This window comes from Arvicola amphibius, chromosome X (genome assembly GCF_903992535.2).
Source record: "Arvicola amphibius chromosome X, mArvAmp1.2, whole genome shotgun sequence".
Lineage (NCBI taxonomy): Eukaryota > Metazoa > Chordata > Mammalia > Rodentia > Cricetidae > Arvicola > Arvicola amphibius.
The window spans coordinates 105,416,223-105,441,321 of NC_052065.1; positions in this window are offsets into that span (position 1 = coordinate 105,416,223).

Consider the following 25,099-nt stretch of genomic DNA (forward strand, 5'->3'; position numbering starts at 1 on the left):
TAATGACAATAACAAAACTCACTTTCTAGAACAATGACAAAATTAGGATAAACACTTGGGATTAGATGATATGGCATTTGCTTTTACATCTAAGATTCAGTTATGGATTAAGAATAGATAGGCATATCATTTGATAATTATAGGGAGAGGCGTAAAAGAAAACATTGTTTTGCAGAATCATGGTGCTGTAATGATTGTTAACAGAGTGTCCAAATATTCAAACATATAGGTGTACGAAAAAGGAAAATCACAGTGTATGGAATTATCAGCTGCCTCAATGACCATTTCAAAGTTTGGATGTTCTAAAAGTCTCAGTGTTTGAGGTCAGCTATCATATGTGTAAATAGCATTGACATGCTCACAGCTTTCCTTATGATCATTGTGTCTTTCTTCCGCCCTTTATATAGTTTCTTGCTGAAAGAGAACTATATAGCAGTCAAATTTATTCTGTATGATACTATCTTAAATGATCAAACTGAAAATTATTATTTGATGTTACTTTTGAAAATAAAAGCCTATTGGAAATTTATTTTCTGTGACAATCTTAAAAACCTTGTGAGAAATTTTAGTGACAATTAACATAACAAAATATTTTTTTACATTCTACATTGGAGATATGCTTTCAGAATTCATGAGGGAAATTTAAGTGACAATTAAAAAAAGATTTTTTTCATATTCTACTTTGGAGATAGGTGTTTAGAATTTATGTAATATTTTCATGAAGCTCGCTTTTGCTGAAAGTCTGTCAGCTTCAGATTTAAGTAAAGCTATTAAGTCTTCAGTGTACATTATGATTGATCAATTCCCTAAGGTTTCCTAAATATGTTAATCTGTTAGTTATGAATATATTTACTTATGTATGACTTGAGGTCAAGATAAGACTGGTACTTTGAGTACCTGACTCAAAGATAGTTCTTTTTTAATTAAAATATTTTCTCACACTGTTGATATTTGTTCCCTACTGGCGTGCTCGAGCATGCGCGCATACACACACACACACACACACACACACACACACACTCTTTCTCTCTCTTTCTCTCTCTCTTTCTCTCTCTCTCTCTCTCTCTTTCTCTCTCTCTCTCTCTCTCTCTCTCTCTCTCTCTCTCTCTTCCTTGAAAGGAATCTTGTGTGAACATCATTCATTGGAATAAAAACACAAAGGCTAATTTTATTAAAGTGTTTTGTGGTGTGTGTGTGGTGTGTGTTTCTTAATTTTCTGTCAATTTTAAACCTGAACAATCATTTGTGACTACTTTACAAAGCTTCTCATCATTTATCATGCGGAAGGAAATCAGAATTGGATTACTAGGACAACTACAGGCAGATGAAATGATAAAATCTATTACATCATGAAGAATTTTACAATTCTGATTACCAGCATATATCCATAAATTTGAAAGTAAATGCTATTATAAAAATTAAAAGAATTCAAATTTCAGAATTGCTCACATAAACAATAACTGATTTCAGTTACTTGCAGATTCTACTAGATTAGATTATTTTATTTAATGGAGACTGAAATTTTTTCCTACCTTAAGAAAATATCCTTCTCACCTAATATAATACTTAGCCATTATTGGTAAAATTAAATTAATGCATGACTCACATGCCTTAATGTGTTATTTATATTTTTGTTTCTTTTTTCTGTTGATTCCTGTTAAAGCCGCAGAAAGTAAATACTAATCTGCGACATGCAGTTAGAGCAGGTGAATGCCATTAAAGGCTCTGCACAGTTTTTGATTATTGCGAACAACATGGATGCTTCAACTTCAGCTGTCTCTTTAGTAACAGTGTTCTCTAATGCAGCTTATATTATGTATAGTGATATTGTAGATCTATACACATGATGTGGTAGGTTCAAAAAAGACAAAGATACTGCTTACATTTAAAACTCATGGAAAATAGGACTAAAAAATTGAAATATGGTGGTATAAACTGAAAATTATTGTAAAACATTTATGTTAATTTATCTGTGAATATTGTCACATACAATTTAAGTAAACTAGTTTTACTTAGTGATAGCAAACAAATTTATGGATGATGACCATCGCTGATATTTTAAAAATACTAACATTTAAGAAAATTTAAAACTATTAAATTCTTATGTAACTTCAATACTTATTTCTACACCTGAAAGTATAATCTTGGATAATTTACAATTTTAAAAAATATTCTGAATTGAACTTCCTGCCCAAGCACCTACTTTTGGTAAACAATAGCATATGGTAAAATGTGCATATATGCCAAATAACCACTACCTCCTGGATGATGTTTTTAATGTGATGTAATGATTCTGAAATATTGGATTTTCCTCTGCTACCCTAATCTAGCTGTAAGAGTGAAGTTAATTAGAAAATCAACACATCAATATGTGTTTGGAATCTTTTTCTGGATTAATGATCATTTTTGTAAAGCTATTTTTCTAGGGCTTTCTTATTTTTGTTTCTCTCAGATCTGCAACACAATTAATATGTTTTCTGGATATTTATGATTTTATCTGGGTCTCTATGTAAGACCCAAATGTGTGCATGCAACATTCCAACAGCCAACGGTTTGGGACAATTTAAACTGACCTCTGGTTGATTGAAACAATGTTTTACTCAGTGTCTGAATGTTTTGGAGTCATTTAACATGTTGATGATTATCAATACCTTTGTGGAAAAAGAAAATAAGCAAAACTAAAAAAATCTTCAAAACCTTTGAATTTCTATGAGATACATAATAAACCAAATTTCATCCTAGAGCCTTCTACGAATTATATGAGATACCACTGACATTCCCAAACTATTACAAAATCAAAAATATGCCAACTGGCCTTTACAAGAAGCCAGAAAATGCAAAACTTTTTAAATCTGCAATTCTTTACCTCTTGCCCCCAGAGATTTATCAGTTTAAAAGTTCACAGGTTTGATAAGTTAGCTTCTCATGATTTCCTATCCCTCATTTCCCAAGTCTTTCTACTGCCAAAAAATCTAGATGGGACAGACAGCTGGGAGTTACATATTCAGGGCAGGAACTTCCTTTTAAATTTTACGTTAGCTTGTTGGTCCCTGAAAGTAACTGTAAAGGTGGTAGAATTGAACTTGTCAGAAATAAGTGATTAAACAGGACAAAACATCAGCCATTTTTCTTAGGATTTTACTTGCAAACCTCTTCTATACCTACTCAAGCAGTTTTTAAAAATAGTCACAGAAATAGAGGTTTGATTTGACACTCTTGTTGATATTTATGTAATCTGCAAAGCATTTTTGTTCTATTAGAACATTCACAGCTGTAAAATAGTTTTGTAATAGCTATTACATTGAAAAATAGGGTTTTTAAATTATAATTCTGTAGACTTTGAAGAACCCTACTCAGTGATTACAGTAAACTAAATACAAGTGGTATTTGAATATTTGGGTACAATTGGTTAGTTTTCCTTTTAAAATAGAAATATTATTCTGTTAAAGTATTTATAATCTATTTTTCTTTTTATTAGAGACCAAATGTATTTGAATGCATTTATTTGAAATTCAGAAAGGAATCATTTTACCCATCACTATAAAGCATACTGATTGTTTTAATTTTAATTAACTAAGTTGTCACTTGATAAGTAGTCAACAATGAGGAAATTGCCTTTTAATGTTTCTCATATTTTGTTGTAACAATTTTGTGGCTGGTTACAACTTATGAAATTGAATTTTGGAATCATAGTCTCTAATATGAGCTGAGCTGAAGCCTATGCTGTCTTTTGCAATACCTGCTTTGGGTTCTGAAAAATCAAATGTATTTTCTTATGAAATATTGTTTCAAATGAAAATTTTTTTTATATTATGGCTAAGAAAAAGCAATTTTTCAGTGAAGATGTTGTAATGAAAAAGAAATGTTTGGTTGTCTTATAAGGGTCAGAAGGTCTTTTATGTTTTAAATGCAGCTATTTAAAATGCAAATATCCTAGACAGAATTATGAATGATAGATTAGGACATTAATGTTTTAGAAAAGCAGTTACTTATATTCTATCTCATAGACAATATTGAGAATATCGCTTTACTATTGCTGAATTTTGAATTGTATGTATTTTATTAGCTGTTTTGTTGGTGTTTGCTTGTTTGAGCTATAGCTTTATAATTACAAAAACAAAAATTAGGTCACTTGTCACTGATGAACTTGCATAGTACCTAACACCTGAATCTATTGCATCCTGGTGGTTTTCTCTAAACTTTGTGTAAATACTTGACATTTGGGGGAATAATGAAATAATCAGTATATTAGCTGTATGACTCATAATATCTGATCAGTCATTCTTTGTTGTATGGTCAGGTTCAAAGGAGTTATAGCTTTCATTTCTATTTTCCAAATATGATATACTTACTATTCAATTGTTTTCCTATTTAGGTGAAATATATTATAAATGTTTACTGTGCTGGTGCAGATATAGTCACTCTCAGTAGAATTCAAATATGGTTATATTCAAGGAAGTCCATTTTCATTTTTTTGGAATTAGTTTAGTGTTTTTAGCTGCCTATATGAAATGAGGATTTGTAGATTGGCCAAAAGAAAAGTAAATTATTCTCCATTTGCATACTTCAGGGAAAATCTTATTACTGACTAAGGTCAAAGAGAAAAATTCCCAGTTGCATGTTTTTGCATAATTGTTGGATTCTAAGTGTGTCTATTTCATCTAATGTCTCTATCTGGTTTAGACACCTGTCAAAGAGAAGGTGCCAGATTAGATGGACAATTGGTTTATTAGATATCACCATCACTGAATCCCAGCTGCATGCAGACATTTAAAGAAAACTCTTCAATTGTTCAGCTAAAATAGAAAAAAATGATACTACAGATGGGCCATCTCAATAATCCAGATTTTTTTTCAGGTACATTTAAAATTAAATGTCCTAAGAGATGGTTAATTCAGGAAAGTTATTGATAATGAACTCATCTTATGCTACACATCCTTTGCACCCATGATGATGCCTTATTAAAGGTGTCTTAATCTTGCTAATTACCACCTGTGTTTAAATATAGAGGTGTATAAATATACCACAACCACACAGTGCCTGTAAGCATTCTAAACCTGAAATTTTGCCTCTATTCCTAGCTAACTTAGTTCCTAACAACAAAATGTTTCAGATCAACATTTTCCATTTATAGTCTGTGCATTATGTCCCCTACTTTTAATGCTAATGATTTCCTTTTCTAAAGCTGTTTTGCTTAATTGCAACTGTTTGAAAGACATTGATGTGAGATCTGCAGTTAAGTAGCCCCAAAATGTGTGTGTTGATGTGTAAGGATGAAATTGTTTTCTATGGAGAGTATTTATTAAACATATGTACATTTTCACACCAACTTTGAGAGCACTGTGTATCTCCTCTGTTTGCTTACTGTACGGTGTTAAAGAATATGCTTCTGTGAGCCTCATTGCATCTGTAACGATGTAAGCAACATAGGACAACAGCGGCACAATTGCTAGGCAAGTCAAGTAAAGAAATTCATTTTGAGAAATAGTTTACCTTTACTATGAGATTCTAGTGAACTCTAAGAATGAGAGCTATGCAGTTGAGTAGAAGTTGTAATGACAAACAAATTTTCTGGATTCATAATTATTTCTTTTTAAATTTATTTATGTTTATACTTATGTTAGCATGTGCGCATACATAGATGCCATACATGAAGGTCAGAACACCAAATACAATAGTCAGTTTTCTACTTCCACCATGTGGTTACTGGAAATTGAACTAAGGTGGAGCACGATGACAAATGCCTTTACCCTTTAGCCATTTTACCAGCCCTAGATTTGTATTTTTATGGAAGGTTTACTTTGAGCTACTTCAATATAGATATTATTTTTATTTCTATGTTTGTGTAATAAAATCTCAACATTTAAATTGGTTTGGAATTCATGAAAATATTAACTAACACAAGTTGCTTTTTATTGTTTTTTTTTTTTTGTCATTCTCTCCTATTTGAGATATTGCCTTGACAACTTGTGAAGTGATGTAATTTAAATATAAACAATTGGAATGCGGTGCAAGGGCAATATTTTAATGGTTAATTTATTACAAAGTGAGAAATATTCACATTGTATTTTGTAAAATACAAAATACAACATAGTTTAAAAATGTATAAAATATAATGAAAGAACACTGATCTCACGCACTCAGTAAAATACTTTGTTGCAGTATTTGGTTCTGAAGAAGCATAACAATATAATCAATATTTACACAGAATTTAGGAACAATAGGTACACTTTCATGCATTTTCTCTAAATGCACTTTACATGTCATGTGGAGGCTTTTCTTTTACCAAACGCTTCCATTTTTTGTAGATTTTGTTATACATCAAAAAACCCCACTTTTCATGAATAAAGCTTTTTGTCTGATCATTTTATCATATATTTGAAAATCTTTTACAAATACTTCTGTTGACCTCACTATACAAATTCATTCAGAAGACTTATCTATGGAAGACAAACATATAGGCATAATATGATTTTGTAAGGGATTCTCCAAGAGAAATAATTAGAAATTTCTGGAAGCTCAAACATGATAAAACTTTATCAAAAATGTATTGCTTATATTAATCCTGTTGTAGATTTTCTAAATTTATTAGTGTGAAAAAGTGTGTGGGTGCCCATTCTGGCCCCTAAAGGGTGTCAGATACCCTGGAACTGAGGTACGGGTGGTTGGGAGGTGCCTAATAAAGATGCTGGAAACTATAATTGGGCCCTCTAGAGGAGCAACATATGTTAATAATTGCTAAGCCATCTTTCCAGTATCCTTAAATTAATTCTTAATGGGTACCCCTGAATATTTTAGTTAGAGAATAGGACTCACATTCTACATGGCATAAGGACAGTGAAGGGGTACAAACTAAATTAGGCACAGAGAATACCTATCAAGAACTAAAGTGTTTCATATGCAGATCTGGAGATCAGGGATCGAACATAATATCTCATTTTGTGTTCCTGCATGTACCTGATATACAGACAGTATTTAGTACTTAAGTACTGAATGGAAGAATTTTCCTGCATAGAAAGTTAAACAAGAAAATGGCAATGTTCCTGACATTTCTTTATACCCAGGAAATTTGCTATATTTAAAATAAATTGTCTATATTTTATAAAAAAAATTATTGATCAGTGGTAGGTTTTGAGATGAGGTAGGGGTGACCAGTTGTCCTAGTTACTTTCCTGGTGTTGGGATAAACACTATGACCAGCAGGAAACTTGGTGGGGGAGGGGGCTATTTAACTGACAGATTACATTAATCATTGAGGAAAGCCAGGGAATTAGCTAGAGATATGAACCAGGAGGCAGGAAAAAGGAGACAGGAACAGAATCAAAAGTCAGAGAGGAAGGCTTCTTACTGGCTTGCTCCCTGGTTCATGCTTATCTAGGCTTTTATACCACCCAAGCTTACCTGCCTAGGAAAGGTGCTACTCATAGTGGCCTGGGTCCTCTTATATCAATTAGAAATCAATAAAATGCCACAAAGACATTGCCACAAACTAAAATGATCAAAGTATTCCCGCAGTTGGAGTTGCTTCTTCCCAGGTGATTTTTTTAAAAAGGTAGTTCCTGTATGGAGGACAGGTTGGATTTGATTAGAGACTGTACTTCAGGGTGCATATCTAATGGTCACAGTGACAGTAGAGAGAAGATAATTATATGAAACCTACCCTAAGACTCATTGTGCATTATAAGGTTCACAAAAGAAAAAATTGTTTGAGTGGATAATGAGGTCAGGTTTGGAATTATGTAATGTGCAATAGCATAAAGACATCAAGATGGATTTAGATTTTCAATGATACAAACTGAATAATTGATTATCGGTTCTGAAGGTATATATTTGGGAACCATCAGTCAATCAAGGCAGTCATTAAACTTACAAGAATGGATAGTTAGGATTTCTTTCAGACTGTAAAGAAAATACAAAGAAAAATATGACATTTGCAAAAACACTGCACTTAGGAAGTTAGAGAGGTAAGAGGAAATATTCCGTAGGAAGTTATGATAAGAGTTGAGTTAGGGGAAAAACCAAATAACAAAATAAAAGCTAAGGACAAAAGATCTTGTAACGCCACTAGGAAAAAAGGCATCAAAAGTATAATTTATAGGGAAAAATACGAATGCAAATAAGTGTTGTTTAAAAACCTCCAATTTCGATAATCAAAAGAAATTCTATTAAGTAGATATGAGATTTCAGTTATGCAAAGTGAATAATTTCTAACTATCTTCTGTATATTATGACCATCAATGCTAGAAACAATACAGAAAATATATATGAGGAATTTTTGATAAGATAGAGTAATTGTGAAAGTCCTAATATACTGGCAGGTAAAAACTATAATCAATCCAATTGACAAATGGTTAACTCAGTTGATTCCACCTGCAAACTCGATCATTTAACCTGAGTTATTTTTCTCCCACTAATCATAACATCCTAGACCAACTATCATTGTTTTTAATTGGGGACTAGGTATAGTATTCACAAAGATTATTATATTTATTATGCCCCTTATGGTTTTCTACACAGAAACAATATGGCTTGTTAAAATTTCAAAAAAATCCATGCTTTGTCTCATTCAGGCCTGTTAGTCAGAGCAATAAAACTTATCACATATAAAATTAAATTAAGATTGAAAGAAAAATTATTAAGGCCCACAACACTCTAACTGATTTGGATATCAGACTATATACTGTATTTCCTGTCTAACCTGGTAAATCTTTGTATGCACTTTGACTTCTGCTTTCCTGCTTAAACCTACTATGATGTTTGGTCATCCCGGGACCTTTGTGCAATAGATTTTGTTACGTTTGTTTGAAATAAACATTTCATCATAGCTACCTAGTCTGTCTTTTGCATTGATTTCTATTGTACTCCTTCATTATCCTCTCCCCTTTTCTGTTTCTATTTTCTTTCATTTTAGTTAGAATTACTCGGTATCATACTGTGTTTTCTGTATACTTTATCAACTTCTTAAGCATATAGGCTCCGTGAGGCCATTAGCTACTTGCATTTTGTTCAGCACTACATCCATATAATCTAGAAACATGCCCAACATGTACTAAGTGCTGTAATCAATATCCGTTTAAGTACCAGCAGAGATAATAAAAACCACGATACCAATTTTTAATTGGTAGAGATTTTGCAAGTTTTCATCAAAACCATTAAGAATTGTGTACCTAGTGGCTACTATTGTAGATTAATGGATAGGAGCATTTGTCTCTAACATATGTAAGACCGTGTGGTTCCCTCTCCTAACACTAGTACTGCAAAACAATGTTTTATTTTTCATTTGTCAGAGTAACTCTACTTTTGAGAATTTGTTCTAAGGAAATCACATGAAATATAAAAGAAAATTCATTTGCAAAAGTTTTTCACCATTTTTTTTAGATGGTAGAACAAATGTTCAACAAGGGGATTGCTAAATGATTTTTGATATATTAAGAAAATGAAATATTTTATCATTACTAAAGATTATGTTTACAAACATTTTATGTAAAAGGAAAATATATATATTTTACTGGTAAGTAACAAAGTTAGATAAGAAACAATACGTACTCAAAATACATGCAAAAAAAGTGATAATCATTGTGCAAAATTACTAAAAACAAAAAGAACTGTATTTGGAAGAGGTGGATAGGGATGGTATTTTTTATTTTTCTTTTCTATGCCTTTAGATGTTCTATAATAGATTATCTATCTTTCGTTATCAGAGTATATGCACAAGAGAAAGAGGAAACACCAAGCACAAAATAATTATTGCTATATTGCAGTAAGGTGTAGATGGCAGATTAGAATAAACCATTCTCGAGTGGTGGAGCTAGAGGAAGAAAAATAAATCAGAACTGTTCTCTGACTGTTCTGAGGTCCACAGGCAAGTGTAATTATTGAAAGCTACTAATGCAATTTAGTCTTCATTCATTAGAGAATCAGGGAGGTCTGAGTTTATCCTGTCAGTATTTGAAGAGGATGTTAATGGAAGATTAGGCAAGTTAAGACTTCTTCATATTGCTGTGAAAAGCACTAGCAATTTGCTTCATGTAAAATAGAAGTGATTACTCACTATATTTCTTCATGTCATGTAGTAAAAACAATTAAGTAAAGTCAGACGACAGATTACTTGGCAATTCAGCCACAGTCACCTCTAATGGAAAAGAAGAAAAATAGCATTGACAAATTTTGGCAGGTCTCATCATTAGAAATACCCATATTGCCAGAAAGAAAAGAAGCTGCAGCCAATAATGTATACCTCAAAGTTCTTAGGCCCAGAGGAGAAAAGTGACAATACAGAGTGGAGTATCATTAATTGTCTAAGAGATCATTGTAATAGGGGAACTGTCTCTGTTATTAACCCAATTATTTTCTTCAAGATCTTTGAGTAAATGATCCATTAGAAAAATAGCATTTGGGTTTTCAAAGCACGGGAAGCAACATGGAGAGATAAAGTCATTCATAAAAGTGACTTACATTCATATAGTGACTTACATGCAACCTAAGGCCCTTGAAAACAGAAATGATGTTAATATAGCTGCTACAGCTAAAATTATTAAGTAATTGAATAATTATTAAAAAGAAATAAAATTGACCCTTTTCTTAATTTAATAGAAATTACACTTTTGAAATCCATTGAAGATAGAAATTCTATACATATATATCGATATTTCATATATGCATATTTATATTAATATTTTTTTTGCTTTTTTGAGACAGGGTTTCTCTGTAGCTTTGGAGCCTGTTCTGAAACTAGCTCTTGTAAACCAGGCTGGCTGTGAACACACAGAGATCCGCCTGCCTCTGCCTCCTGAGTACTGGGATTAAAGGCATGCACCACCACTACTCAGCTTCTGTATTCAGATTTTATATTAACATTTTGAATCAAGCTTTAATGTCTCATATGTTTACCATCAATTCACTTATTTCTTTTCCAATCATAGCTGGCAATTATTTAGAGATACTAAGCTACTTCTTTAGCTACTTCTTCATGAAGGCAGTAGAATATTATTCTTTCATAGAATCAAATAAGAGGTACTAGCAGTTCTGAAGACTGGACTAGATGGTGTTTTAATGAGCTATCTAGATTTGGATCCAGGGCTTGGCTGTCAATATGAAGCCCATTCCTAAAGCATATGTCAATTATGTGGGCTGTCTTTTTAATTTTATATTAATTAACCAATTAAACAATTTTTCAAGCCTGATCACAGTTTCCCCTCCCTCGCTCCTTTCCTCCCAGTCCCTTTCTTCAATCTACTCATCCTCTCCCTCTCCCTACTCTTCAGAAAAGTGCAGGCCTTCCAAGTATATCAGTTAGCCATGAGATATCAAGTAGCAGCAAGACTAGGCACCTTGTAGCCTATTAAAGCTAGATGAAGCAATCCAGCAGGAGGAAAAGGTACCAAGAGCAGACGCCAGAGTCAAATACAGCCCCCACAGCTCAGGAGTGTGGACTATCTTTCTAATGTTTATAGCTTCTGCTATTTTGCCTCTGGCACACATTATTTGCCTCATTCCAAAGACAATACACTCAAGCATTCCAACTTCTTTTTGTTAAATGACAGTTCTCACACAAAGTCATTCAACAGTTTCTTCTGTTTGGAAATGAACTCTTGGGTGAGATAGAGAGTTGTAAAAGGTAAGGGAAGTGGAACATGTTGGAGGCTGGTAAGCAATGTCAAGTAACATGGGGTATGTGACATAGATCAACCTATACACTGGCCTTCTATAATCTTAAATGGGGCAATACACTTCTAAAGGCTGAAGCAGGAAAGCAATTCAGAAGTGCGCAGAGAAGAGCTATATCTTTTTAAAGCCAGTTTGCTTCCCATTTCTCTGTGTACCTCACCAAGCCAAAATGCTACATATAGGACAGTTTATTTTTTAAAGTACATTTTTCTGCTAACTTCCTTGCAGAATCAGCCTTATGGGTATGAAGCCAATTTCTACAGACTTGCTCTGCTGTGTGCAGCAGAAGAGACAAGAATAATTTTATAGTCTAGAAGTCAGTAATTTCTGAAGTGTCTTCCCCTGAAAGGTTCTAACTTAGCACTATTACAGAACTACATCAACACTTGGGCAGAACTATGTCTTTTTTGAGCAGAATTAACCATGTTGAAATATGCACATCAAGCAATTAGATTGCAACTAATCAAGAGCACTACTTCAGTCTATTGTAGAAGATTTATATATAGTACATTGGGCATGGAAATCATTAGTAATAATATCATACTCATTACAAGGTCATTTTAGTGATTTTGTCACGTGACAATGATGTTATTGGCCTACATTTCTTTTAAAAAATGCATTTAAATATTGCCTTTTATCTTGATACACTCAACTTTTTAACAGAATTGGTCCTCACTTTTGAGAATTTCCTCCAAATGTAAAGTATTGAGATTTGGGAATTAGATGACTGATAAATTGGTGCCACAAGATTATTGAATGTCAATCATAAATATCAAAATGTTAAAGTCTAAAGTTGATGTTTTTTTTCTTCTGCTTTGTTTCACAATACTACCTTTTCTATAATGGGATTTTTAAAGAATGAAAATATATCTCTTGATACATGTCTATACATTCATTACAGAGAAGTTGGATAATGCAATATACACAAATGAGAACTGTGTATTTTTAAAGAGTTTTCTATAAAATTTGCATTATAAATTACTTTATCATGTAGTTTTTATTTACAAACATTTTGAGAAAACTTTCTATTAATAAAATACATCACACACACACACACACACACACACACACACACACACACACAAGCCTTCTCCAAGCCCTTCAGAGTATTCTTTCTTTCTTTTTTTTATCTTTATTATTTAATTCTTTTCTCATTTTTTCTCTCCTCCTCCTCCCCCTTCCCTCCCCTCCCTTCCACCCATACCCCCACTCCGCCCCTCTCCAAGCCAAAGAGCCATCAGGGTTCCCTTCACTATGTTAAGTCCAAGGTCCTCCCAGCTCCCCCTAAGTCCAGGAAGGTGAGCAACCAAACTGAAAAGGCTCACAGTGAGCCCGTCCATGCTGTAGAGTTCATGCTCATCGCCATTCTCATTATTTAGAAGCATAGGTAGGACTTAGATTAAGAAACAACTGACATGTCTCAAATGTCCCTATACCATGCTTGTGGTTTACTTAGTAACCTATTATGTCACTATAACTTGATCTATTTAACAAAATTATAAATATTAGAATTGAGATAGCTCTTATTACTTATCATGCAACTTATTATATGCAGCTCCTTGTAGATAACTGTTATTATTTCTTTATTGCTATAAAATTTAGAAAAAAATCAAAAGAACTGCATTCTTAAACATTTAACAACTATTGACAAAATGCTTCCCATAAATGTACCAATTTAAATTACTTATTTTTTTAAGTTCATATGTTAACCATCATTAGACTATATATTGAATATTATGTAAATCACGGGAAGATGTGTATTTTTAAAGTAGAGCATGTTAGGGTGGTTTATTTTATTAAACCAAAGCTTTTGTCCAAGTACTAAGCATAGTAATCATTAGACACATTTTACATTCATTTTTATAAATGTTTTATGATGATAGTATTGTGAGGCATTAAATCAAACCATGAAGCAAAAAGGAAAAGACATGTATCCTGATGCTGGCTCTGTCACATGCTATAGATATGACTCAGAACAGTTAGTGCTAACTGCTGAAGCTCTCTGAGCCTCAGCTTTCCAAGTGTGCAGCATTTATTTGGAGAAATAGATGAAGTGTGTATATGAAGGCTGTGAGTATAATAAAGTGACTACTATACCTAAGAAACTATAGTTACTATAAAGTTTATGTTGTTAATAACTTTATGATATCATATCATCTAAAATGCTGAATAAAAATTAAATGATGTTATATGTGGAATAGACAAGAACTCTATATATTACTAGGTATATACTGTGCAATTAACAGTCTTCAGCCTAGAGTGTGACTCAATGGTAGAATGCTTGCCTACATGCTTGAGAAGTTAAGTTCCATGCAATGCACAGTAAAATAATAAAACCAAGACTCCTTTTATTAGCAATGTAATTTATGTAGTTGAAGTTTCAACCAGACCTTTAAACAAAAATCCCACTTCCTTTGTGAATGAGAAAATAAATTATGCTGGTATATTTAGTCCCATCTCCAGACTTACTTCTCATCATATATACATACGTGTGTGTGTGTGTGTGTGTGTGTATCAACACCTCTCCCTCATAGACTTACTGCATTGGGCCTTTTGTACATATTTCTGATAGATAATTTGACCTAATTTATTTACAGGAATCACAAGGGTGACCTTTATTCTCCTTAACTTCTCTACTGGATCTAATAAGGTATGTTCAATTTAATTGAAAAATTTTGATATAATAGAGTATATTTATTGAGGTTCTTTTTAATTAAAATGCATACTTTAAATTTTTTGAAATCTGTTCATTTTATGAATAAACATGTCTATGTACCCCATTACTAAGAGAATATTTGCCATGCGAAATGTTCAAACTGTCCTACAAGTTTTAATTAATGATGTGACCTTTTTTATACACAGGAACTAAAGCCAAGAGTTTCCATGACTAATGGGACTCTCTGTAGAGTGGGTGGGAATAGCACTTGCCAATGAGGATATTTGCAAATTTAATATTTCTCATGGACTACAATAAATATGTCATTTCTCTCTATCAATGAAACAAATATTTCCATTCAAAACATGTACTACAGAACAAAATTTGCCTCCTGGAATACATGTTATGATTTTTTTAAGAGTCACAGGTGAAACATTTAAATATGAATTTTTGAATATTGACTAAATTATTGCATTTTTTATCCTTCCATTTTTCTTCTTTTCATCATCTCTCCATACACATACCCAAGGAGCATTTACGAAGAAACTACCATGAAAAATCATTGTACTCTTTCTTCTGATAAATAACTAACTAATGTAGCTATTATTCAACTAGAGTACTGAGTAAGCGCTTTAAAATCAGTTCTCTGTTTCTTAAAAATTATAAGAAAATGTAGAAAGATTTGTGACATATCTTACAGTTCTTTTTTAATGTCTCTCTTGTTTCCTTCATTTATAATGATCTGAGCACTGCCATAAAATCTTTTGTATTTGCTTTTTTTTATTGTTTTTATTGAGCCATACATGTTTCTCTGCTGCTCTCCCTCTCTCTCCCTCCCTTTCTATCCTCTCTCACGACCTTAATTTTGTTAAAATGTTAGTCGTTATTCAGTTCTTAGTAACTGAGAAATAGATAACATTGCTTTTCAAAAAGCATGTGGTACCTATCTCGGGCAGTGCTATACACCATAAATCGAATATGAATTCTTAGTCCAGGTGGTAAAAAAAGAAAGGATAACCTGAATTTGTGGTGAGTTGGTAAGTCTTTGACATCACTTGATTCTTTTTAAACTATATAAATATAGAAGTATAAAAAAGAAATTTTTAAAATATTAGAATTTGTAAAATTTGAAAAATATATTAAAAATAAAAATATTGCATTAAACATATTATTAATTGGAGTTCAATTAGTTATAATGAGCCTATAGCATGAACTTAAAATATATTGGCCAATTGCCATGAAATTACACATAATCCTATGGAGAGGGGGTATGGGTGGAAGGGAGGGAAGGGGGAAGAGGAAGGAAGGAGATGGAAATCTTTAATTAAAAAAATGAGGAAAAAAATTTGCAATTCTTCTAAATGTATTATCTTTAGGGGAATAATAATATGAAAAGATTAAGATAATTATGCAACAAAAATTATGGTTAGAAAATTAATTAACATATTTACAAGAAAGTTTCTGTAGGGAAGAAATCAAGATTCTCACATATCATTTGTGAAAGTAATTCTCTTAATTTGGAAGATTTATATGTGCCTATTGTGTGATATTAATATATTTTCCATAAGATGGAAGCTTTATAGCTCATATGAAAAAAATAGAGCATAATTAAAGGGAAATATCCCTGACAGACCTGAAGGATGCACACTTACAAAAATTATTGGCACCAAATAGATGGTTCAGAGCACATCTTGGTTTCCTTCTTTAGAAAGAAATCATGGAATAGTAGAAAAGTCCTTGTTGTTGACCAGAAAACCTGGACTCTACTCCTAGTCTTCTATTAATAATACATTTCTACTTGGGTTATTTCCCTTTAGTTTTCTCATCTATCCTAAAAACTTTGAGACAAATAATAACTTTCTCACTGCTCAAAAATCCTATAGTTCAAAATTGGGATGGGTTGTTGGGTCTGGAGAGATGGGTACCTTTGTAAATTTCTTGTAGCTTAATTATTAGGACCTATAAGGGTTTGATCTTTTGAACCCACTTTTAAAAAGCATGGTATATTGTAATACTTAAAAAGTCACTTACGGCTTGCTGGATAATAGATTCTCCTTGAATCAGTAAGATAAAAGAGGTTCAGTGAGTGATCCTCTCTGAAAATGTTTGAATGAGGTTGAGAAAATGCTGTGGTTTGCTTGAGAATGGCCCCCATGGACTGATATATTTGAATGCTTGATCCCCAGTTGGTACAACTATTAGTGAGGGATTAGGAGGTTTGGCCTTGTTGGAGGAGGTGAGTTAGTGGGGGTCGGCTTTGAGGTTTCAGAAAGTTATTCAGTTAGATTTCTCTCTCTCTCTCTTGCTTTCTCTCTCTCTCTTTCTCTCTCCCTCTCTCTGCCTCAAGCTTGTGGATCAGGTATAAAATCTCAGCTACTGTTCTAACACAGTGCATGCTTGCCTGCTGCCATGCTCACTGCCAGGATGATCATGGACTCACCCTCTGAAACCATGAGCTTTCAAATTAAATGCTTTGTTTTATAAGTTTTGTTGGTTATGGTGGTTTGTCGCAACAATATAAAAGTCATTAAAACAGGAAGAAACCTGTTCTTGATCCCTGGCTTTCCCATGAAAATGTGTATATAAGCACATACACCCATCCACAGATAAATACTCCCCCACACAAACATATGTACACACAAAAGAAAAGCAATCGTTTCAGTTCTACATAAGGAGTCAAGAGTCTTAAAAAATTTTCTGGTAAGTGGTTCCAATGAATTGATAATAGTCTACTTGTTTCTCTTTGAAATCAAGCAGTGTGTAGTCTTAAACCACTGTTACCCACTTACCCCACCCCATACTTGCACTGGCCTTGTACTGATTAGATTGAAGTCTAAATTTAGCTAGTAGTTTCAAGTTTTTCTTCTTGGTAAAAGGCTTAACTGTAGGCTATTTCCATGCTGATTCTCTCTCTGTCTCTTAAAGTTCAGCAAGCTGTATGTTTCTTCCCTTTTGCTAGGTGGTCATTCAAGGTCAAGCATCTCTCTGTACCTTGAAATCAGCCGAGTGAATAACCCAATGACTTCAAACTCCAATGCTTTCAATCTGGCACCTTTCATGAGCATTGTGTTCACATTAAAGGATTCAAAATATATTTTCCTTCATCTACATATCACAGCAATAACATCCTGGGCACAGGACAGTGCCTAGGAGCAAATAAGCACTTGGAGTTAATGATCTGAGGGGCAGCTGAAGGTCCATTGACTCTTCCCTGTCATTCCTTCATCCCTATAAAATGTCTATTCTTGAAGTACCAAGCCTTCAATAATTTTTCCCGTCTCACATCAGATTAAGTAGTGGCTATAAATAATAGTATTTAATACATAATAATGAGATATGGCAATGCAATAAAATACCAAATATTCAGGTACTATATAAAGATGGCTATCTGATCACACCTAAAGAAGGAGCAGTAAATGAAGTTCATAAATCATAATGTTTTAGAAGTGACTTTCACCTTGTTGATTTGAAATGAAATAGAAGAATTCATATAGTTAATAAAATAGTTCACTTTTTTGTTCCATATTTCCCTGATGAATGACTCAATTTAAAAATAATTTTAAAATGCCTCTGACATCTACATTAAATGGATTTTAAGTAATATATGTTTATTTTACCCCACTTAACTTTAGATTCATTTTTTGAAATATGTATAGCTGTAAACTAAGTACCAAATACAACTCCACAACTGTTCTTGTCCAAAGAAGGTCTTTCATTTATTTATTTATTACTATGACACATATTAAGTTTCCGTAATGTTTTGAGAATGGTGCTAGGTGCCAGTGAAATAAGAATCAGCAAAGAGCAGGTTCTATACTTAGAATCATGTGGTATGTAGTTGAGGGCATATATATACATATATATGTGTGTGTGTGTGTGTGTGTGTGTGTGTGTGTGAACTATACCAAATAGTGTTTTAGTATTGTTATATAAATATATGTTTTGGATATTACACATTATTCTTACAAGTGAAAGGATCATCTATCAGTACTCACAAAGCAATAATATATGTGATATAAAATAGCTCCACATTCAAAAAATTTTCAAGAGTCACATCTTATGTTAGGCAGAATTCCATACCAAAATTTATCTTCTAATCTGTAGAATATATGACAATTCTATGTCATATGACAGGAAAAATTAAGATTGCATACAGAATTAAAGATTTTAAACAAATTACTGTAAATTACATATGTTTTTCTGGACTATCTGCCTGAAATCAATATAACTATATGCTCCTTAAAAGTAGAAAAAGGTGACAGAATAGAGACATAGCAAGATTACATACAGCATGGGAAGAACTTGATCTGATATTAGCACCTTTAAAGGTAGAGGAAAGTACAAAGAAATATTGAGCAGCCTCTGGAAACTGAAAGAGGCAAGGATGCATATTATACTCTGAAGCCTCAAGGAAGAAATTCACCCTGCTGTTACCCTAATTTTAGCTTATCAAAAACCATTTAAGAATTTTCACTGCAAGGACTCTAAGATAATTCTGTGTTCTTTCATATCATCACAACTTCACTAATTTATTAGACCTCAGTGAAGTTCTTGAGAAAACTTGCAACTGTCTAGTTGTAATCCAATCATCATTGCTGATAGACACAGTTAACGTTACTTCTGATATTTCTTGTCCAGAGATCATCTCCTACTCCCCACCCCAGCCCCCAGATATCCTTTAGGGCAATCCATCAGAGCTGCAACTATTTGCTAGGTGAGGGAGAAGTTAGACATATCCCGACTCCTACACATCACTTGAGAACATTCTTCCTATTTTCTTGTCCTATAAGCATCTCCTTTTATGTTTAGCATACAAAGATTATGGTTCAATGAGAAGTAGTCACTTTTCTTAATCTTTCTGGGGACACCTACAGCAGTGTAAAGGGTGGTGGTACTACATTCCTAATATGTTTTTCTGACATGAAATTTCTGAGAAGTAAAAGGTGGAGATATGAACATAATGAGGAAAAGAAGTCTTTTGTTTTTGGACTGCAGCTTACAACAAGTGCTCAGAAATGTGTTTGTAGTAAAGGATCATTTCTTCCCGTCCTGAACTCTGTCTTGCCCCATCCTCTTCTCTTCTATCCCCCTTTAGAAAAACTATTTGTAGTTTGAGTGTGTCAGCTTTAATAAAATACTGTTTGCAATACCTATTTTTATACCATATTTATTTTTGGTATACAGATTAAGTGTATATGTTTAGGGTTTAAATACAAGCAATAAACCAATTCTGTCATATATTTCACTGTTTAACCTGGGAAAGTAGGTAAAAGGGACTATTTCTAAAACTTGGTCTCTTTAGCTCTATAATAGAGATAATAACTATGCCTGATAAATCACAAATGTGTGAAGTTTGTAGTGAAATACACATAGTATATAAAGCAATTTGCACAATTGTATAACATATAAAATAGTATATTTCATGCTCAATGAATATTGGCTATTATTCACACTATTATTATTGATACTTTAAGGAAACAACTTGGTGTCAATTTAATCTGGAGGGGAAATCAACAGAAGTTGATTAGAAAGCACTGGGAAGACTTTACAAAAGAGATAATGCTGGCAATAGTAGATCTGTAGACATGGATGGTAGAATATTGAATGGTAATTTAACATTACCATAAGAACATAATGGTAGGGATAGGAAGATGCTTCAGCAAAAAAACTGACCACCTAAAAATGCCACTTCACTTCATGGTCTTTTAAAAAAACTGCAATAATTGTATATCACTAATGTTTAAAGTAAAATATGGGCACTAGGCAATGTAAAGATCTTTGCTTTAGATATTATACAAGGACATGTATAGCACATGTCCTATTAAGGAACACCTAATTTTGCTAAGAGGCAAATGTTATAATGTTTATGAGATTTGAAAATTTGTTTATTAATATTGATCTTTTGTCTTGCAATAAGGTAGCCTTTAAAATACGCCTGTCTGGGAATATAATTTAAAATTTACTACTATAGATAAGAAGTAACTAGGGCAAGAATATAGTAATCGCTTTCAGAACATAGAGTTCACCCTTCTGGTACTATAACATAGGGAATTCAAAACTGCAGACTAGAAAACCAGTCAGAAGACTATTTCCATACACAAGAAAAAAGAAATGTTAATGACAAGAATGAAATTAGCTATGGGGATAATGCCAGAGGGACGTACTTTATCATCGGGTTTCTAGCTTAAGTGTACATTGCAATTAATTGGAAGGCTTGTGATGACAAAATTTTCTTATCCACACTGCTGAGTCTCTACATAACTTTGGGTAATGGCTAAAATTTTTCTATTTCTAACATGTTCTCAGGGAATACTAATGGCACAGACCCATGGAATACACTTTAAAGATCGTGGGCTTTTAAATATGCTATGTGGAACTGATCAGCATGGGTTACTTGACAGATACAGGCTTTAAAAGAAAGGCCTAGAACACCTAATAGACGATGCATATGCCCAGTCTTTCTAAGAGACAGTTTAGTCATAAATTAAAGAAAAAATATTCATATCCTTTGCAAGGAAGGGAGAGCTGAAAATCTTTAAACAAGATTTATGATCAGGTTGTATTCTATCTTCACAGACAATTTTACCTTGTATTTTGTGCTGGCTTCTACTACTACAACCTAACTCATATTATCTGTGTTGATGCTATTCAAAGGCAAGACAGGAGATTGCAGATTTGGTGAACATGAGGGGGATAGATAATAGGCCCCATTTTATATCTGTTGAATTTGGGAAACCAGAGAAACATTTAAGTGAAAGAACCTGAAAAGAAAAATTGGACTTTAGAATTTAATTTAAAATAAGCTTATCCCCTTGTGATAGTTTGGCCATAAGCTTCTTAGACAAAACCAAAAGACCACATGGAGGTGGGACAAGAGTTCTCTTAGCTACATCTCTATGTAAAGTTGTTGTTATTACTTTAGCTGCTTACTTTCTGAATCCTTTGTTATACAGGATACATGCATCCTCATCACTAACAAGTGACTTTCTGTAAGCATATTCAACTAATACTGTATGTGTGTGTGCACGCACTAGCGCTTGTGTGTGTGTGTGTGTGTGTGTGTGTGTGTGACTAATATAGTCAGATTGCACTATAATCTAGTTACTTTCTACACATATACAGGCAAATCCGTAAGATTTTCTGAATGCTAAATTTGCTCATAAGTACCAATTAACTTTAATGGTATAGATCATCAAATCCAATGCATGTTCACTTTTAAGTTCCCCATGAACACTCATATGACCTAGCTTTCTCTACATTACTGTTTTAATAAAAGAGAAAAGTCAATGGATATCAGAATATCCATGCTATTAAGGAGAGAGTAAGGAAGTTCCATATAACTTGTACACTTTGTTTTTCTTTTTCTATTATGGCTTATTTTAGTACTGGTAAAAATTTTCATAACCTACAAACTGTCTCTTCAAGGTTGAAGGTAGTTTGAAAGGGACCTGTCTTTTTTATTTTATTGATTTTTATTGAGCTCTACATTTTTCTCTCTTCCCCTCCTTGCCTCTCCCCTCACCTTCAACCCTTCCCCAAGGTCCCCATGCTCCCAATTTACTCAGGAGATCTTGTCTTTTTCTACTTCCCATGCAGATTAAATGTATGTATGTCTCTCTTAGTGTCTCTATTGTTGTCTAATTTCTCTGGGATTGTGATTTGTGGGCTGGCTTTCTTTGATTTATGTTTAAACACCACTTATGAGTGAGTACATGTGATACTTGTCTTTTTGTGTCTAGGTTACCTCATTCAAAATGATGTTTTCTGGCTCCATCCATTTTCCTGCAAAATTCAAGATGTTATTTTTCTCTGCTTTGTAGTACTCCATTGTGTAAATGTACCACATTTTCCTTATACTTTATTCAGTTGAAGGGCATTTAGGTTGTTTCCAGGTTCTGACTATGACAAACAATGCTTCTATGAACATAGTTGAGCACATGTCCTTGTGGCACAATTGAGCATCCTTTGGATATATACCCAAAAGTGGCATTACTGGGTCTTGAGGAAGGTTGTTTCCTAATTTCCTGAGAAATTGCCACACTGATATCCAAAGGGGCTGTATTATCTTGCATTCCCACCAGCAATGCAGAAGTGTTTCCTTTACCCTACAACCTCTCCAGCATAAGTTGCCATCAGTGTTTTTAATCTTGGCCATTCTTACAGGTGTAAGGTGGAATCTCAGAGTTGTTTTGGTTTGCATTTCTCTGATGATGGTGAACATTTCCTTAAGTGTCTTTCAGCCATTTTAGGTTCCTCTGTTGAGACTTCTCTGTTTCAGTCTGTATTCCATTTTTTATTGGATTATTTATTCTTTTGGTGACCAATTTTTTGAGTTCTTTGTATATTTTGGAGATCAGTCCTTTGTCTGATGTGGGGTTAGTGAAGATCTTTTCCCATTCTTTAGGCTGTCATTTTGTCTTGTTGACCATATCCTTTGCTTTATAGAAGCTTTTAAGTTTTAGGAGGTCCCGTTTATTGTTTCTTACAGTGTCTGTGCTACTGGGGTTATATTTAAGAAGTGATCTCCTGTGCCAATGCGTTCAAGTGTACTTCTCACTTTCACTTCTGTAAGGTTCGGTGTGGCTGTCTTTATGTTGAGGTCTTTGATCCATTTGGACTTGAATTTTGTACATGGTGATAGATATGGGTCTATTTTTATTCTTCTACATGTTGATATCCAGTTATGCCAGAATCATTTGTTAAATATGTTTTTTTCATTTTATATTTGTTTCTTCTTTTTCAAAAATCAGATGTTCAAAGGTGTGTTGATTAATATCCGAATCTTTGATTCTGTTCTATTGGTCTTCCTTTCTGTTATTATGCCAATACCAGGCTGTTTCTTGAATCGATAAAATCTTATCAATGTGGAGGGCAGAAATATTATATGACTGCTAATTAAAACCTTTCTTTACCAAACCCTTAATGAAAATATTAAATTAACTGTGCAATTTCTTTTGAGACTAATTACATATTTGTAATTTGTGCATAGGCTAGAGAATTATCTACTTATGTACACAAGACTCATAATGAACCTAACTTGTAGATTGAATTCAGTTTCTTCTAACAGTTATGCCCTTTCAAGGAACATAGAAATATAACTTAGTTGGTATTTTTCTAGCCCAGAAAACAAAATGGTAGAAAGAAAGAAACACTGGAAGAGCAACTGCAAGATTAAGTACAAAGTTTTCAGGATTTGGTAAATTGCTACAGATAAACCTAAACCATAATCTGAAAGAAATGCATGTTTACTGACAGTGTGCTTAAGTAATGGGGTGAGAATTGATGGAGATGAAGCTTATGGTTTCTAGAAAACCTCTCTGATCAGAAGTTCTGCCATGAAACTATTCTTATTTAGCCTACCTGATATTGCTAATCTGACAGATAAATACAACAATGTGCCTTTTCTGTAAAATAAAGACTGTTTCATAGTTCTCTATCTTACAAAACAAACTTAAAATGATTATTTCACCATCGTAAAGCACTTCCAAAAAATATTTTCCCTTTATAAAGAAAGAAAACTAATGATAAAAATTCTAAAATAGGTACAAAAGGGAAATGTAAGCCTATAACATGTGACACATAATCTGCAGGAGTGATGACATTTTCTATAGAATAGATGTTCAATTAGTGGGCAAATAGCATCCTGTTTTCACTAGGGATTTGACTGATTTCAAGTGAAACAATATAACTTGGATAATTAAATGATGTTTTCTGAAAACATATCAGCAATTTATTTTTGTGCCAGATTCATTTGTATATTTGCATATATATTTTAAATTTTAAAAATGCATTTTAATGATACAGCTGGCTATATCTTTGGAATGTAAGTGATATAAACTATTTCATTCAGTCTTTTCAATATAAGCTAATATATGTCACACACATTTACACCATCCTTAATTTTATCTAATTTTATAACTGTCTTTGTTAAAAAGAACCTTGATTGATGCTGCAATATTTTTACTGAGCTTACCACAACATTCCGTAGGATGTGTCATTGTGTCATTTGTTCTTTCTAATTTGTTCCAAGATTATAGTTTTAATCATAAGAGTGCATGAAGTTAATGTTCATTTTACTGCTGACAGTAGTTTGAGGAGTTGGAAGAAAAAGCTGAAAGAAGATCCTTTGGTAATTCTAAGAAAGGATGATTTTCAGCTAAATACATTTTTGTAAGTTATTTTGTCATTTCATAAACATGCAATGATTATTCCTTCAGACAGATGAAATATTCATTAGAAAGAGAAGTGAGAAAATCATAGTACTATTAAAGAATAGCAAAGGAGTGGGAGGCCTGTCAAGAATACTCTGACCCTAGAAAAAGAAATCAGAATGCCATAAAGAGGGACCATAGAATGAAATCTCTTTTAAAGGTTATTTCCATAAAGTCTGAGGAAATCTTGGCGTCCATTAAGATTTTTGTCCCTGAAATCTGGAACTATAAGTATGGTATCTGCTTTGTCTGCAGGAAAAAAAAAAAAAAGAAAAGAAAAAAAGCGATCTTGACTTAATCATCATTCTGGGAGCTGAACATCTTTCTATATTTGAATAAAAATGCCTTCTTCACTACTGATGGGAAATCCAAGTTCCATGTATCAGTAATTTATGTAGAGATTACTAGCAGCGCTAACTTATAAATGAATGGTCAGTTTAAAGAATAATAATATTTGCTAATATATCTAGTATCAGATGAAATATATTATGCTTCCAAGTTCTAGAAATTTAGGAAGTAAACATTGGCCAACTAATAATTTTACTTTGCTTTCTATGTATAGTAA